Below are 13,495 nucleotides of genomic sequence, written 5' to 3'. Positions count from 1 at the left end.
TAAATTCACGAATGGAGAAATATGATCAAGCTTTGGTAAACTATTTGAATAAATATGTGTCTACTTCCCAGAAAGATTGGTCTCTATTTGTTAGAACTGCTTGTTACTCTTATAATACTATAAAACACAAACACCATCCTTGTTCTCCTTTTGAATTGGTGTTTGGTAGAAAGGCTGAATTAGGACTCGAACTCGAGACTCCATGCCGAACCCCGTATGGAAAACTCGTGAAAAAGAATCTTGATCGTATAAAGAAAATTAGCACAAAGGCCTTAACTAGTCAGCAGTAAAAACAAAAAGCCAAAATTGATAAGCGTAGGAGAGCACATACGTAAAAAAAAATGATTAGACCTCATTACTAATTTGGTAACTAAGCTGGGGTTATTTCCTAAATGTATGCAACGTGCATCATTAAGAAAGTTTATGTTGAACGAACGAAGTTATATTGTCCAAGTTCTCTAGTTTCAACCTGATCGAATTGTTCGATCATTTCATAGTTAAAAAAAATAATAATAATAAGTTATCGCGATAGGCGTAGGAACTTCTAACGTGAAATTCAATGTTGATGCAGGCTTTCTGAAAGAAATGTTATATTAATACTTAAATAAATAATTAAGTAAGTAAATGGGTACCCAATCAAATATTTATATGTATAGAAGGAATAAATAGAGAAAAGAGTAGTTTAGAGAAGTACAAAATGGTTTTAAAATCCATATATGGTCGGAAACCCTGCTACAAAAAAAAAAAAAAAAAAAGAAAAGAGAATAATAAGAAAAAATATATATACAACTAAGGAACCAACTTGATTCCTTGCGTAGGTATTATATTCCTGGTGTTGACAGACAGACCGATGGCCAGACAGACAGACAGACAAACAAAAGAAAAACACCAAGAGAAAGAAAAAAAAGAGAAGTGGTTAGAAAAACAAAAGTTATTTTTATTTGCTAAAGGTAAAACTTCCGTTAGAAGGATTGAAAATCGCATTGATGAGAATATAATTTTAAAAAAGGATATTTTAATACAAGGAGAGAATAATAATTAAAAACAGGATACGCCTTTGTACTTTGTAGGTCCAGATAGGCTTTTGCCCACGCAACCTCATCTGAGCTTAGTAAACCATTGCCTTATTGGCAAGACGGAATAAAACACCTTATGAACGTTTTCGAATTAAGTATGCAGTTCTAAGAGCATGTAACAAACTAGAGTTAATTATGAGTACACATTAAAAATGATTTGAACCCCGTGTATTGGAAGTTATTTTACTCGTGAGCCAGGTCGTGTGTAAATGAAGCTGAGAAATTACTTAATTGTATGAATTGCTAAGGTTCAAGCAGGTTTACGTGTCCTTTCTGGTGTTCCCATGGAACTCAATAAGGTGAAATACAGTCAACCCAAATTAAAATCAATCGACAGAGTGTACTGATAAATCGTGGAGGACAAAGATTCCATAATAATAGAGGCCGTGGTATAAGAGGTCATTATAATAATAGAGGCCAGCCGTGATAGATTAACAATAAGGATAGAACTCTCAAAATGTAAGATCTAAAGATAAAACTCAAAATAAGCGAGCATTAGTATTTTTTTCTTCTATCTCATTCATTGTATTTCTTTTAATTTTATTTTCTTTCGTTTTACTGTCTAAATTCCTGCGCAGGTAATTAGTAGTTAGAAGAGATAGCTAAGGAAATAAAAATATATAAAAGGGACTGATATAATAATTTATATTCCCTTATATCATAAGATAACCAATCATGAATCACTGTGTGCTTCGTCCTCGTATAGCAGAAAGGTGTACGTTTCCATATTTCTATTAGTATTATTCTACTCTAAAGCATTAGATAATGAAGCAGTGAGAACGATGAAATTGTCATTTGAAAACAGAAACAGAAGAAAAGAAGAAAAGAACACGAGCAACAATAATTTTAATTTTGTATAATCATGTTTTGCTTCCTTTTACAGATAATGCCTCTATAAATTGTCATTGGTCGTAAGTAAGTACGTCTTGCCTTGTTTGTATTAATGCAATGCAACATTATAGTATATTCTATAAAAAGGTATTATAGTTACATACATCATTGTATTACAGATACTACAGATGGATGACAATTCACAATTCACCGTTTGTTTGAGCACTATAGGTAGCCCCGAAATACCTGTATACCCCTCCCTCTTTATTTTTTTGGATTGGCATGAACGTAGGTATAGTACTCTGTTACGAAGCAAGGACGCCTTCTTCCCCTTTACTTCTTTTATTTCCGGTTTATTTCCGGCCTGATCCAGCAACGTTCTGTACTTTTTTTCCGGTCTCTCTCTCTAAGCAAGTATATGTTTTGTAATATATTTCATACTTGTTAAAAACAAAAAAAAATATTGTGATATACTTCATAATTGTTAAATCAAACATTGTTCCTTTTTTTCAACGATCTTACTTCATAACAGTATTATCTGCTATTATGTCATAGTGTTTTCTAGAGTATTTTCTGTATTCCGGAAGTAAGTTATCTACTTCCTTACTCAACTGTTATCAGCACACACTCTCAGCACAACAATCTTTATCTACAATTTGCATGCAATGAAGCGCAATACTTTAATAAGAAGAAGGTTCTAAATTATAAAATCACCATTATTACTAATTGAGATTAATGCTCTATTATTGGAATTAGGTCAAGTTGAATGGTAACAGCCTTACTCAGAAAGTTTTCATGCAATAATAATAATAATAATAATAATAATAATAATAATAATAATAATAATAATAATAATAATAATAATAATAATAGTAATAATAATAATAATAATAATAATAATAATAATAATAATAATAATAATAATAATAATAATAAAAGGGTAACTAAATTGTACCGTACATTAAAACAAATGAATAGTCATGAGCATTCTATAATCTGGAAACAATAATAAGATTAATAATTAATTAACATCCATTAATAGGCATAGTTCATTCATCATTACTAATTACAAGGCAGTAATCACTATAAATACCTTTTATTTTCTCAAGGGTGCATATTATGAAAACGTATTCATTTTCAGGCCATTTATACTCATGGTTTGGATTGGTCCTATTCTGATGGGATCTCTATTTCAGCAGTAAAGGAACTGCTTTCCACCTTACTTACACCAAATAGCAAATTATACTGCAAGAAAAATTATAATATTAAATAAATTCTAAAGTTATTTAATCAAAGCTGAAAATTTAAAGAATTTAGGATGCTCTTGGATAGGAAGCCTTCCGTTCTCGAGTGAGCACGGAATTGCCTTTGATATTGTGTTACAAAATGGAGGCTGATCCTTGTTCGCCCACTGCTCCATTTCGAACTCTGTTTAGACGTTTGTCTTTAATCATGACCTTTAAATTGTTATCTAATTGTCACCATTTAATTAGCTAAAAAATATTATTGTTCCACCGGCTAATAAGGAATATGTGCTCCACAGTAGCCTCTCCCAAGAAGGCTTTCTGCGTACGAGTGCTCTTACTCTGACCGCCTTAGGTTGGATGAAGCGTCAGTCCTAAGAGTGATTTCCATTTCGTAGACAGCTTGACTCTTACCTGTGCTGACTATCTGAATATGCGTTATTGAGTTATGCACCTTACTACTTCTTATTAATGTACTATTATGAACGTTATATTGCTTTGATTACAGATGAGCTTTGATTACAGATGATAATGTAGTTATGGTGATATTATTAGTACATAATTATATGTGTTGCGCAAGTTATGTTTCAGGCTAATGTTGATTATCTTTGTATTATTGATTAATATTGATTTACTGTTGTTTTATAATTGGAAGTGTAGAGGTAACGGTATATAATTGCTAGATTTATTTGAATATGTATATGTAATAGTTATTTAGTTAAATTGTTAGATTATTATATATTTTGCACATTGTCGATATATATGTGTTGACTTCGTTTACATATTTTATATAAGAACACTATGTTCAGTAACTTATAGGCTAACTTATTAATTAGTATATTACTCATATATCCCAATAGTATATTACTTATGGGTACAGTTAGCACACATATAGATATAACTTCCTTGAGTGCACTACTAATTATGAAAAAAAAAACTAAAATAAAATAAAACAAAAACACTCTACAAAACCTTGCACTTGAAACATGCATAAAACTTTTGCGTTGTATCTGTTATATAACTAATAAACTATATTGTGATAATAAGAAAAGTGAAAAAGAAATCAAGCAAGTTATGTCAGTACTACATATTACACTACTACATGCATTACATGTCATTACTCATGCTACATTCCCTCTAATTACTAATTCTACATATACTCCAGACTCCATGCATTCAAGTCTTGTTCCAATGTGTAGGTGTTAATTGGTGAAATTCTTTAGTCCTCTCTACATCCACTTCCTAAGAGCATGCGAGGTGAATTAACAACATTCCCCTAGGGACACCCCTGCCTAACGGAGTTTAATTAAAATCACGCTAGAGTCAGGGTTGCCCCTAACGGAAGTTATTAGTAATGAACATAGTGCCATCAACCCCATTGCAGACTGTCAGGGTCCATCCACACACCAGACAGGGCGTTACATCATGCAAACATCTATGGTATAGTTTAACTTTCTGCTACCGGCGTCCCCGAATAATTGGCGTAAATTGTCCTAAATTGTTCCGGAAGTATTTTGAGCGGCCAGTGAGTGTGTCCTCTTAAATGTCATTGAATGAGTGCCTTCTTCCTCTTCAACGTGCATTCTAACCTTATATTCTAAGTTTTTACTCATTAGTGTTCTTATCTTAATAATTATGGTGGACAACACCGTGTGTTTTCTCGAGATTTTCCCGTTTCTTACCACTTCCTTCATTTCATCATTTTCATTCATTACTCATCGCCACCGTCTCCATTAGCCTAACAGGCATAATCATGGGACGTAATTCAAGAAATTCACTATCTAATAAATTTTCGTTATCTAATATTATTTTCATTATCTAATAAATTTTATCGCACTACTTTATATGGTACAACATGGTATTTAACATAGGAAAATAAAGTAATTTTGTAATAATCTAGTTCCTTTCTATACAGATAAAAGCTTGTTTTGCCACAAGTTGTAAGTACAATCAAGTTATTTAAAATGTATTCTCATTTCTAGCCGACGACAGACCCCTATTATCTCTTAATACAAATTCTATTATTAAAAGACACAGGTAGACTCTTGATTAGGTAAAATAGACAAATAACACCATAAATAATTAATCATATGAACAGGGGTTTGCCTAATATCAATTATGTGGATTCCTTTTATCTATTTACTATTTTAAGAGAAATATATATATATATATATATATATATATATATATATATATATATATATATATATATATATATATAAAAGAAAGAAAGTCTATGCAAACATTTGCATGCAAACATCTTATACTCTTCAACTTCACTATTACTTAGTCTTATCATTACGTAAAGTTGGAAGCCCGGAAGACTTTATCATCACAAAATTCCAACGACTCGCTATCAGCAGAACAAGGACACACATATGAATGAACAGACAAATGCATTATTATGCGGTTACGCATGCACTTTAGATTATACTACGAACGTTTTCATACTAAAAAAAAAAAGGGGGCGAACAAGAATATAAAATAACAATATAAGAATATAGAATAAATTAAATATCTTTCCTTACTATATATCCATTCTATTAATTGTGTTGTGCTGTTACAGAAGTTATCATTAAGTATTAATGTATTAAAATTCGTTAATGGTGATTAATATTATTGTTATGTATTAATGATTTGGATTTCTTAATTAGAGTTTATTTAGTTGTTATTTAGAGCTTATAAAATTATGAATTAATATATTTTCAATTGTCTTTTCATGAGTAACTCTTGACTACGGCTCGAGAAGCGCCTCGTTCAAAATTAACGGCCAGCACTAGAAGGGGATACTTCAAAAAAAAAAATGGTTAAATCTTCAGACATTTGGAATAGCTATTGGACGGACAAGTGGATGACTGTGATCTTTACAAGGATAGTTCACCCTTCGAAAATAGTATTCCTGGAGCACCTGCAGTATCACTAATGTATTATTAGTGGTAGTCTATATGATGTTTGGTAGGACTAAGGAAAAGACATTCCAAAATGCCTATTTACTTACCTGGTTAACGAAACTTTCCTTTTCTTGTTCTCACCTTAATACTTTCGTTTTTATACTAATTCTACAACATTTTTTTACACTTCATCGTTCACTTCACTAAATAACTGCACTAAATTGCACTAAATACACTGTACACCACCTAAGTGGCATACCTTCTGAATCCTTAATATCGAATATTGAAGAACAATATTACACTTCGATACGAATCAACGTTTCCGGACCACGCCCGAACGGATTTCCACTAATAAAATGCAGCCACCAATCGAATAACAGAAAACATATTTTCAACCCATATTAGGCGTTATGGGTTCGCTTGCTAACATTAGTAAGAATTAAAATGTTCCATCCCCTTATTTTTTTACTAGTATATCGGTATCGCGCATAAACAGCTTGAAGAATATAATTGTAGAATTATGTAATACCCTATCTTGGTTTAAAACTCATACTTACAGATGGAAATATTGCTGCAACTTTCTTCGTTGCATTCACACAAGTTCCTGTAATAGCATTTTAATGCGTAAACAGGAAACCCCTATCAAGTATTGTGGTTGTCCACGGCGTAGCTCATAATACTTGTTATCTAATATTTCCTTTGATGTATCTCGTCTATGCATGCAATTATATTTTTTTATTCTATGTATCTGTTCAATTGTCGTGATGTTAGTGAAATAGCCCCCTAGAAACGTTGATTCCAGATTGATTCCATGTTGATTCCAAATTATATTAGGGATACGATTTAGTTTCTGAATACAAGTACTCTGAGGTTCGATTCCCCCTCGTCACAGATCGACAAACTAAAATCCTCTCTCCTCGCTCCATTGGCTACTTAAAGTAAATAATAGGAGAAAGGGGAGACGATTGCTCCTTAATCGAAAGATTACAAAAACGACTGTTGCCCCTGCTCCTCCTAAATCTAAGGTTGCAAATAACCGCCTATGGCAATATACTTTGATGCCGGCAAGAAATTAATAATATGTGAATGATTAAACTTCTTTAATTGGCTCAATTCGGTATATCTAAAAAACTCGCCCATGACCAGGCGGAAGTAAAAACCACTAAGTGTGAAGGTCCCAAATCTAAGTATTGGTTCGATTCTCCGAAGTTCCCGAAAAACAACAAAGGATCCTTTTCCTTCCTCGCTCCTTTGAATACACCTGTAAACTTTTTAAAACGCACAAAAAAAAGGAGAAAGGAAAGAGAGGATTATTCATTATTTTGGAAGATTACTTAAGACGAAACAGGGTTCCAATAAATTTTAAATTCATGACATGTAGACTCAAGGCAATTTCTACTAGTAAACTCAATATTGAACTATTATTCGTTGTTTGTCACACTTGAAATAATATAACCTATAGTAAAGAGATAAATTAAAATTCAAGATCATAATATCAACAGTTTGACGGTAGTCCCCCCTTGAATCTACATGCTCTTAAATATTGGAAATTCATTATAATAAATTAACAAATCAATGGTAGTCAATAATAGTAATTCAACCTTTGTTGATAACTCGAATCCTTATGTAACCAAATCTCTACGAGCTATGTAACTGTAGAGATCTTTATTTAAACCCCATTGATAGTTGACGTTACTAATTACTCATTACCAATTACTTGGGGTGACTAAATTGTAATCATTCATTTATCTTTGTAAACAACGAAACAAGGCTGTCTTGCTATGTAATTACCACAATTTATGTATTGGCATATCTTCTTTTCCATTCATCTTAGGTGCCAATCTCTTAATCAATGGTTTATGTTCTCTTATTTCATTCAATCACTTCATAAGCACAATATTGAAATTAAAATATGTGTATAATGTAATGAAATAATGCAAACTATTGTGCTCCTGAGTATATTACATTGTTACTAATTATAATAATACTATTTCTTACTTACTTGTGTAGTGTTAAATTTCTAATGGGACCCTATTTCGTTGAATATGAGATGGTACACATCTCACTAGATTGTAGTATTTAACGTACGTAACCGTATATTAATACTTATTTTTATTAAAGTTCAGAATTTGCCATTAGTGAATCTACTGTACTAAAGAAACTGAATTGAATCTAAGATAGTGTGCTGAACATTACAAAATCACCGTTAGAATGATAAACCGAACGGTTCTCTGTTATTGTCCAGTAGTCTAATTCACTCTCTGTCTTTACTTTATTCTCTGTCCTTTTTGCATATATTACAATTTCAATAAAATGTGGATGTTTGTCATTACAGTTTTTATGCAAGATTTTTTTAAATAATGAATCTTTAGAACTGAGGACTGTTAGTTGTTAATGAACATTATGTAGGTTGTTCTCCTGTTGCATTCTTGCAATCGTAGCATTTATGATAATTGAGAAAATTGACTTTTTCTCTTAATGTAGCATGTTCAATATGTCATTGACTTTTCAACTCTAGTGTAATATTTCATTCAAGTGACTTCTTGCAAATTTTAGCACATTGAAATGTTGTTCATCTTTACTTTGATATAGTACATCAGTAATGTTATATGATGTGTCAAACTAAAAATTTTTTGTTAGTTGATGTTACTCATTCCTAATCACTAAAATATTCTTGTTAGTTGATGTAACTCATTCATAATCACCTGTATTTCCATTTTCGTTGTGTTATGTGAAGGAACAGAGACACCATTTTGTTATAAACGTTCTCTGTATTATTGTTAAGAAAAGATGAAATGCGACTATGCTGACAACAGACTCATAAGTATACATAACCTATGCTTTCTTCACTTTGCGAAAACTTTTTTTTTCAATATATATATTTTTTTTACGAGGGGCACTCGGAAAGTAAATTACCCATGTTCCAGCTTTAACCTCGCTTCTTGATGATTTTCGAGGTCGAAAATTATGAAGCAGTGAGAATGTGACGCTGAATCCAAAAATATGGTTACATTGCTCTTTATTGAAGGAATTGAGAAGGCTATTTTGGATTAATATGCATTATAAAAGACATTTTCTCTATCTTGACTTGCTACAAGCTAGCAACAGAAACAGGAAATACGTAAAACTTTCTGAAAGTGACTAATGTTGCTTTTACTGCGCAATTTTGTAGGAAGTTTACTTGTCGAAGATTACTAATAAGTCATCCTACAGGATACATAATCATGATTTTGGCAACGTGACACCGCATTAATATGTTGAAATTTGTTATATAGATATGAATCTATAGATAAGTCTAGAGATCACGCTATTTAATTCTTCCGGCTGTGACAGTACACGTATGTACATGTGTGTCACGCCACGTATTTTGGGCGCGGCAGTCTCTAAGAGCCAATCAAAATGCAAAAGAGCAATAAGTTTCCATATTTGTGGAGATGATAAAACGGATGTACTGACGGATGTGAGGCTTGGGTGTGACCCTCGAGAATAATATAAAAGAACCTCAAGGTCTCAAACGGTTGATTGAGAAGTTCAGAAGTTCCGGTGCAAAGGTGCAGAGGTTCGAGACGTCGGTTGTGACCAGACAGAATCATCGTCAAAGTTTCTAAGAGTTACAAGGATACTACCATAAGGTATGTATAATCTCTTGTTGCATCATAAAATTCAAGTTTAGAGATGTCATGCGGTACTTCAAAATGAATTGTGTACCTACCATAAAACTTTCAAGATTACGAACTGTTGTCACATACTTGTATTTCATCTTCCGTTTCTTCTAACTTAATATTTCAATCTCTAGCCTGTCAATCAATATATATATATAAGTTAAGGTATCAATCTATCAAATGAACTATCAGATATTCCATTACTTTTGTTGAATCACTAAATCAAATGTTGTTATATATTACCATTTTAGTTATGTAATAAACTTACTTTTTATAAATAATGTTGTCATTCCCCTAGATTAAACCACTTTTCCCATGGAAATCATGGTGTAATTCAAGTATATTTCTTTGTGACATCCGCTACAGAATTAGCGTGAGCAGATCTCTATATTATGGTGGAATAAAACGAGCTAAATAATTAAAAAGAGTCTGCACATCGTCACAAATAAACATAAAATTTCGGAATGGGGGGGGGCATCAAGCCCGGAAGTCCCCTAAAATACACCTATATACATGCTTGTATTTTTTTTTTTTTTTTTTGCATTACAATAAAGAGGTAACAAGGTCCAGTCCAAAAACCTAGAAATAACGGTGCTGGGAACCGATGCGCTGCCCACGCAGCACTCAGTTGAACGTGAGCCAACTGGGAACAAACTCTGGGCACCATGAAGTTTAATTTAGTATTATTTGCAAAAATCGTCTGTATTTCAAATTTGTATAACTGAAGAATGTCAAAAGTAATCTATTTCCTATCTGTCTCTCCTGCAATTTTCCCTACCTCTGCCTATCGAAAGAAGTAAATCACTAAACTTCGTGTCACAGCAGTCGGCGAAGTTTTTGCCGACCATATGGCTCACATTTCAGCCTATGACTGCAGATAATGGTTTGTATATATGTGTGTGTTCAAGTTTTCTTCTTCGTAAGGCAATTATAACCGCTCTCTATGATGTGTTTCTAGGTATGTCATTAATCAATATTGCATTAATTAAATTATTGAACTTGAAAAGTTCCTACTTATGTTGACGTGGTTTAGAACTTTTCTTTCCTATCTATAGTATTACATAAAAGAGTAAAAGTGACTCACTTATCAACATAAAGATCATATTATCCGAAACACCAGCCGAAGTTTTTCGAAGAAAAAGGGGGAACAAAACACCGGCACAAACAAAGTAAACATCTAAGCAAATCTTATGTGCTGTGACACGTATCTCCAAGAACCGAATCTGTGTCAAAAATCTAGCAGAGTAATTGCCCCCTTACCGATCTCATCCAACGTGAGCGCACATGCATACAACTATAGCTGGAAAATACAAATTGGGCAGCAAATCCTTTTTATTATGAAAACAAGGGATAAGAAAGTTTTTTCAATACATATCTTAAGAGAGTTGAAGAGAATGAAACTCCGCATATGCCCTTCCCAATAAAAATAGATGTAACTCAATATGTGTTAAGCATAAAAAAAAATCATCCATTCCTAAATATGGGAAAGTAAGCAATTTCTATATTACGATTTTCGAATCTTTATTGTGAAACTGTCAAGAGTGATGAATCACTTAAGCTAGATATGTAAAATTCATTATTTGAACTCTTAATTAAAAAGAAGAGAATGTATGTTTCGACGTTTTTAAATATTCCAATTTTTTATACACAAAAATTAAGTGTCAGCATTCTCTTAAATTTGAGGGATGAAACTCCGTCTATAAACTCCTAATTGAGACAATCCGAAAGCATATTTCCGTGTTTTCAAGAATTCGACTTCATAAGAGACGATTTCTAGACGTATGGCGAGATAGCCTCCCCACTTTAGAAAATTGGAACAATGACTAGGTCATTCGTTTGTACCACGTTTGTACCGTTTGTACCGAAAATATTTTCCTTTGTACCACTTTCCTTATAGGGTTATTTGAGAGGTCAACTGGGGAGGCTATCTTAGCACCAAGATAGCCCCCCGTATTACAGCACAAAAAATTGAAATACACCATTCGAAAGCAAATCGTTTGTACCGTTTGTACCGAAAAAAGTTTTGGTTGTACCTTGATAGTTTTCGAGAAACAGGGGATGACATTTGGGGGGCTATCTTGGAGCCAAGATAGCCGCCCCGTATCACAGCACAAAAAATTGAAATACACCATTCGAAAGCAAATCGTTTGTACCGTTTGTACCGAAAAAAGTTTTGTTTGTACCCTGATAGTTTTCGAGATACAGGGGATGACATTTGGGGGCTATCTTGTACGCAAGATAGGCCCCCTAATGTGTACTTTTTCCGTGCCCATTAATAAGTATTATGTGTTTATTCATGTGAATTGATGTGCATTTAGAATTCTGGTTGTGCATATCTAAATAGAAAAAAATAATCGGAAATAACTCAACGTTAGAATTGAATCGGCGAGTGGGAAAACAGTTTAAGTTCAAAATAAGCTATTTTGAAGTAAAGGCAAAAATAACACTAAAGATGTAGAACTACGAGTTGTAATGAAGAGCAGTGCAATTTGCAAGATCTCGCACGTTATAACAGAATGCTATAATGGTGACTGTACATTTGTGACCTTAACAAACGAAAGTTCTTTTTTCAAATATGCAAAACGCGTTTTCTGGACTAGTAGTGTTTTTCCACTCACCGATTCAATTAAATTTTCAATATTTCTGCCCTTTCCTGTAAGTAAATACGTATTATTCAGCAACGACCTACTTCCTTTTGTCTATTGTCTATGAAAGCGGAAAGCTTCTCGAGCCGTTAATGTGACAGATATAAACACTTAATTTCTTCAGTTGGTGTAAAGCTGAAACGTGGAAGGACGCAGTTTAGGTGAGCAAACATTTCATTTTTTTTATTTTTCTTTGTTTAAGATTATTTATGTGAATCCAGTTTCTTTCTGAATTTGTACACACTTTGTTATTCTTTTTACGGTATTTATTTACGGAAAAGGACACAAATAGATAAAATTTAATTGAATCGATGAGTGGAAAAACACTACTAGTTCACAAAACGCATTTTGGGATATTTGAAGAAAGAACTTTCATTTGTTAATGCCACAAATGTACAATCGACATTACAGCATTCTGCTATAACGTGCGAGATCTTGAAAATTGTACTGCTCTTCATTACAGCTTGTAGTTCTACATCTTTAGTGTTATTTGCCTCAAAATCGCTTTTACCTTTAACGCAAAATGGCTTGTTTTGGACTCACAATGTTTTCCCACTCGCCGAATCAATTTTAACGTTGAGTTATTCCCAACAAGTTCTTTTTTTTATTTGGATATGTACTCCCATGCGCAAAAAAAATTGCGCGTATACTGTAACTCAAGATTTTTCGCATTTATTCCATTTTCCTTACGTTTATGGGTAAAATTCAGTTATTAGTATGTGGAGATAATAGAAAGCAATTCATCTAAGGAGATATTTCCAAAAAATATAATAAAATATTAAAAATATAAGCAAAAAACAAAATTATGCTCGGTTTTGTGTATACTGGCAACGATGATTTCTAGGGATTTTTTCAGTAGCAGATCACAATTGCGGAGGGAATTCAGTAGGGAAATCGAGAAGTTGGATCAAGGAACTGAATAGTGGACTAAAATGTTGAATTTATTTGTTAAAACCTAGTGTGTAGATTGCCTGCCAAATATAAATTAGCTTCTGTAACTAAGATGTCGTACGAAAATATAGCATTAAACAGAAAAACTCTTATCTTAAGGTTCGAAGCGATACGCACCATGGTTATGAACATTATTTCTTTTTTAAAAAAAAGAGCCAACACAACGTAGCCTCCGTGGTTCGGTGGATAGAGTGG

The sequence above is a fragment of the Thermobia domestica genome, chromosome 14, assembly GCF_964235325.1.
Source record: "Thermobia domestica chromosome 14, izTheDome1.hap1.1, whole genome shotgun sequence".
In the NCBI taxonomy this organism is placed as follows: Eukaryota; Metazoa; Arthropoda; class Insecta; order Zygentoma; family Lepismatidae; genus Thermobia; species Thermobia domestica.
Note: the sequence above shows the minus strand (reverse complement) of the source record.